The 6,054-nt window shown below is 39.8% G+C and overlaps 1 non-coding gene across 1 annotated transcript; it reads left to right on the forward strand.

Annotated features, from left to right (window-relative positions):
- The first annotated feature begins 243 nt into the window (after positions 1-243).
- On the forward strand, positions 244-316 carry trnaf-gaa (transfer RNA phenylalanine (anticodon GAA)). The gene has a single exon. It is a non-coding gene; the product is annotated as a tRNA-Phe (tRNA).
- The last annotated feature ends 5,738 nt before the right edge of the window (positions 317-6,054 follow it).

A 6,054-nucleotide genomic window follows, 5' to 3' on the forward strand; every position in this document is an offset into this window, starting at 1 on the left:
TTCTGTAATGGTGAGGGACAAGGTAAAGGAGGAGCAAAATGCTGCAGATACGGGAATAGTGAAATATGAATCACAAGAGAAATACAATACTGCAGATGCTGAACTTTTGAGAAGAGATGCAAGGAAGAGAATTACAATACCCCAGATACTGAAATGGTGAGGCACCAAGAGAATTTAAATACTGCAGAGTCTGGAATGATGAGGTACAAGACAGAGGTGAATCACAGTACAGTAAATATGTTAGCTGAAATAGCTCAGTTGGGAGAGCGTTAGACTGAAGATCTAAAGGTCCCTAGTTCAATCCTGGGTTTCAGCACTGTACTTATTTATTGGGCACCATGTTAGTGTGACACTATTACAGCTCATGGCATTCAATTCCAGCATCCTCTAAGTTTCCATAATTTATCAAGGATTTTTCTTGAATTGTTAAGCCACTCAATGATTTGACATCGAGGTACCCACCTACCAGGAATAACTCGAAGGTGAAGAATGCTAGCCAGTATTATAATCCGAAAGATCCACTGGAGACAGGTTCACTACCGTGTGTCAAGAAGTATTCAACTTAATCATAAAGGAACTTACATCTGCTCCAGTGTTGCTATTTGCTAACCCTCAGCTGCCATACATTTTACACTGCCAGCACTACTGGGTTAGAGGCCGTCCCCTACAAAGAACAGGACAGGCACCTTAGGATCATTGCTTATGCCAGCAGGGGACTCTCCCATAATGAATCAAGATAACCTGCCCATAAATTAGAGTTCCTAGCCTATTAGTGAATAATTTCATGATTATCTTTATGGTAGTCCATTTACTGTAGTAACAGACAGTAACCCCCAACTTATGTCCCTTCCACTGCTAGACTGGATGCAACCAGTTACAGATGATATGTAGTCCGATGACCATAAGTAGGACTATCAGATGATCTCACGTCCCAGAAAGAGCAGGCACTCATCTTGAAGTTTACGGAAAGTCATCTGGTGAACTTGGTTAATGTGGTTGAAGTTGGTGCTGGCATTGTGCAAGCTGCATGTAAGAGTCAGCTTATCAAACAGACAAAACCTGCAGATGCTACCATTGCATTTGTTAGATCCTTAATGATACAATCAAGTGTTATACTCTTCAGTTAGGCACTAGAAGATCTGTGTGGGGGATTACCAATCATTTCTCATCTCTTTGATGCTGAGATTACAGACTCTCAGTGAGCAGATCCTTGTATTAGGGAGGTCATCAACCAGATGGAAACTGGAGAAAAACCATCCCCTTCTGTCAGAAATGCAATCACCAGACTACTCTATCTTCTCAGAGAATGGGATCATTTGGAGCTAAAAGATAGAATCCTCTACAAGAAAGGATTAACCAGAGATAAAACAACAGACCAGCTTGTTTTACCTGAAAAATTTCAATCTGATGCACTTAAAAGTCTTCACAATGACTTTGGTCACTCAGGTATTAATCATACCGTGGATTTAGTCAGAAGCCAATTTTATTGGACCAAGATAGCAGCTGATGTGGAATAGAAGATTAAAACATGCGGATGATGTGTAAGAAAAAAGACCTTACCTGAGAAAGCTGCTCTGTTAGTGAATATTGTGACAACTCGACCCTTGCAGATGGTTCTGCATGACCTTTCTTACATTAGAACCCGATCAAAGTAACACAAAGGATGTGTTGTTAATAACTGATCATTTCACTAAATATGCTTTGGCCTAACCAAAAGTGCCTATGGGAGCATTTCATCTCTCATTACAGTTATCCTGAGCACCTACATAGCGATAGACTTTGAATCCCAGTTGATTACAGAATTGTGTGAGAGAACTGGAATTCAGAAAGTCAGAAATACACCATAGCATTCCAGAGGAAACCTTAGGTTCCCAGTTGACTTAGCTTTCAGACTACCCGTGAAAGTCATACGTGGTACATCACACTCTCGGTATGTACAAAATTTAAAATCTCATCTTGAGGAAAGCTTCAAGATAGCGATGAGGATTTCACAGAAAATGGCAGACCGAAACAAGGCCAGATACAACAAACATGTGACAGCTTCAGAGTTGAAAGAAAGAGACCCCAAGTGCTAGTAAGAAATGTGCACCCACAGTAAAAATGGGAAGAAATAGTTTATGTAGTGGTGAGCCAAACTGGTGATTAATTGCTCCTTGCGGATTTCTTCCTTCTGAACACAATGAGCAACTTTCTCCAGTCCCTGTTCGCAAGCACAGAACTTGCGGGAGTACTAAGAATGAATAGTCGGTTGAAGAGGAAGAAAATCAATTTGATTCTGAAGAGGATGAGGTTTACTACCTCAGACCAAGAAGTGTTCTTGTAGACACAGAGGAAAACCTAGAACTATTACATATCCTGAGCTAGGAATTCCTTTAGTGACAATAGCTCAGTCCCTTTTCCAAGGTATGAGTTCAGCTATAGCAGAGTCTCTTTGAGATTTCACATATGTGGAACACCCAAACCCATTACAGTGCAACCTATGCAAAAGGACTTGCATAAATTCAAATGGGGGGGGTGTAACCCAGGTTAATTAAACCCAAAGTTGTAATGTTAGAAAGCGCCACCTGTGGAGGGATGAAAATGAGGTTCACCAACATTTTTTTTAAAAAGAAGAGAACTTGGAACAAAAAAGCTATGTGAGAATGAGGCATGGCTGACACAAGCGTCGACAAGCAACACAAACCCAGCAAACTACAGAAACTAACTGAAGACATAAACTGTTAAATGTAGAACTAGTAGTTAGTATCTCTATCCTACTTTTTGGAAATGCTCAGGGTGAAACCTTGGAGGAGAGGTGATATTGATAAAAGATTTATTGAAGCTACAGCTATAGCGATCAACAGCTATAGCGAGATGACATTGGCAGAGAGTAATGTTCGAGATCTCTACCGTGTAACTGGGAATTAGTTCTGTTAAATCATACCAAAGGATCTGATCCTGTTTTTTGTGTAACTTTGTGAATTGACTTTCCGTGGATGACCCACCACATCATCCAACAAACCAACCAAGAAACTAGATGGCAAGATCAAAGAACCAGTGCAGGAACAAAAAGTGTCAAGACATAGAGATTTAATATGGTTGGGTGTATAAGCTTATTTCTCATTCGAAGGATCTCAATTTGATTCTCTGGAAGAACTACGTATTTTGCAAGAAATTTGATATGTTACTGAAATGATATTTACTTTGTTTAAAAGTTGTGCTGTTGGAGAATTGTCATGAATGGAGTTAAGCTGTATAAATATAATTTATTTTTGGTGTTGAAATGAATTTGTAGACATACTGTCCTGAAATTGAAATGGAGGTTAACCATAATACTTAAAAATAGGAATTCAGTTAGGGATAGAAAGGCAAACGTTAGTCTGTAAACCTTTAAATAGGGAATAATACTAGATCTAATTACATGGAGAAATTGGAGTAATAAAGGTCATTTGAATGAATCTCACTGACTAAAAAGGAATTTGGTTTTTGTTGATATCTGAGACTTGGAACCGCAGACAGAATTTTGGAATTTTGAATTGTTCTTACTCATGAAAATATTTTGTACATATTGCTATTTTTATAAACAAAACTTACCTTCAGAAGTGCGTGTTTTCTGTTCACTGCCTCCTTCCGATACTCAGAGATTTTGATGGTCTGCTAGCACCTGATGTAGTACTGAGCAGTTAGATTTTTCTCGTAAAGTGTGTGGCGCCAAGTCACCCGAGATAAGACAAGTGCTGCACAGGTGTTACACAGGGGTATGGCGGTGCATGACAAACAGAACAGCTTGGATGACCTGATAGCTCTGGCTATTCAAATCAATAACCAGGCAACTGAACAGTGCAGAGAAAGAATGCCTCAAACTTCCTACTCTTTAGATCACTGATAGTCTTCACCCTCTCCCTCATCACCCAGTACAGCCTGTGGAGGAGCCTTTGCAGGTGAGGCACATGCACCAATCGCAGGAGGAATGAGATCAGTGCAAGATTCCTGCCTCTCCTGCGGTGATCCGGGACACTTGCGGGCATCACCTGCCAAGCCCCAGATAAACAGAATACCTGTCAGCAGGAAAGGGAATTCTGATCGGTCGATTCTCCCTGAACGTGTTTTCCCCTAATCACATAATACTCCCAGCTTCCTTGCTGTGGGGATCCCAGACCCATGAGTTTCGGGCAATTATTGACTCAGGGAGAGCCAGGATCATCAATGATATTGCTCTGCCTCAGAGAGGGAGAGTTATGATGCAGCAGTTGAGAGATTATCAATGTCAAGGTGGTAGGTGGTCAGCCTCTGGGCAGTGGCAAAATCAACCTTTCCACAGAACCCCTCCAACTTGAAGTAGAAGATAACCATAGGAAACAGCTCTTCTCTCCTGTTGATTCACCTGAAATCCATAAGACCATAAGACAAAGGAGCAGCAGTTGGCCATTCAGCCCATCGAGTCTGTTCTGCCATTTCATCATGAGCTGATCCAATCTCCTATTCACCCGCCTTCTCACCATAACTTTGATGCCCTGACCACTCAGATACCTGGCAATCTTGCATCTCGGGGGACATCACGTGATGACGTAGGATCGAGGCATTGGGATTCCAGCTCCCTCGCAAAAAGTAATGAAATAAGGTTTAAATGAAGAAGAGTTTCTATTAGAAACTATTTATAAGTAACTCAGGATTATCTTTTGATATGGCTCCTAAACTGAAACAGAAGGAAGTTACTACTTCGAAGACTGTGCAAATTAGCGGGGAGAAAGGCCTAACCGTCTCGGTGAAGCCTCAGACTCAAGTTGGATCTTCTCCGACGAAGTGCATGGCATTTCTGATGATGCGGGAAAAGAAGTTACAGCAATGTCGGCGGTCTCTAAGAAGAAATGGCAAGAACAACGCATGCGCGAAAGTATACATGAACAGATGTTAACAAAACTACAAGCTTCAACTACAGTTGGAAGTGAAATTGAAAGTGAGTCGGAAGTTGAAACAGACTCTTTGGGAAATCCAGAAGAAAAAGAAGAAGAAAAGAAGGAAGAGATTAAAGGAGACATAAAAGATATCCTGATATATATAATGAATGAATTAAAAGTTATAAGAACAGATATAGTGAATGAATTTAAAGCTATAAGAACAGATATAAGAAGCATACAGAATATACTTGACAATGTGGTGGAAGAACAAAAGAAGATGGATAATAAAGTTAAAGAGATGGAAGTAAAAATAGAAGAAAACATGGAAAGAATAGAAAAGATAGAATACAATAAGCTTGCCTGGACAACAGAAAGAAAACGGATGATGGAAAAAATGGATGCGCTTGAGAACTCTAGTAGACGAAATAATATTAAAATTGTTGGTCTTATGGAAGGTACAGAGGGAGAAAATCCAATAAAATTCTTTCAAGAATGGATTCTGGAAATTTTGGAAATGAAAGAAGGAAGTCAAGTAATTGAAATTGAAAGAGCACACAGAGCTTTAAGACCATGACCTCAACAAGATCAAAATCCGAGATCAATTTTGATAAAATGTTTAAGGTACCAAGATAAAGAAATGATTTTGAAGGCAGCTACTCAAGGTGCTAAAAAGAGAAATGGGCCATTGATAGTAGAAGGGAAAAGAGGTTTTTTTTTATCCAGACATAAGCTACGATCTGTTGAAGAGGCGGAAGGAATTTAATCCAGTGAAAAAATCTTTATGGGAAAAGGGCTATAAATTTTTATTGAGCTACCCAGCAAAATTGATAATTTTCCTGGATAATGGAGAAAGAGAATTCTTCGTTGACTACCAGAAAGCGGAGGAATTTGTACAAGAATTACCTGATGTCCATGAAGAGGACTAAAGAATTATAGAAATAAAATGGACTAATGATGAAGACTGAAACAAGGTTGGACCTGATGGACAATTATAAGAAAAAAAAAACGGTTGAGGAGTATTAGTTGAGAGCAGAGACATTAATTTTTTTTTCTTTTCTTTAATATATTTTTCTTTTTCTTGCGGGGGAGCTGGGGGAGCTCCTGATCGATACCTGCGAGTTTCACGTGTACAATCATGGCGATTGCCATGACCCGTAAAATGGGGGGGGGGTAATGT

The sequence above is a fragment of the Hypanus sabinus genome, chromosome 10, assembly GCF_030144855.1.
Source record: "Hypanus sabinus isolate sHypSab1 chromosome 10, sHypSab1.hap1, whole genome shotgun sequence".
In the NCBI taxonomy this organism is placed as follows: Eukaryota; Metazoa; Chordata; class Chondrichthyes; order Myliobatiformes; family Dasyatidae; genus Hypanus; species Hypanus sabinus.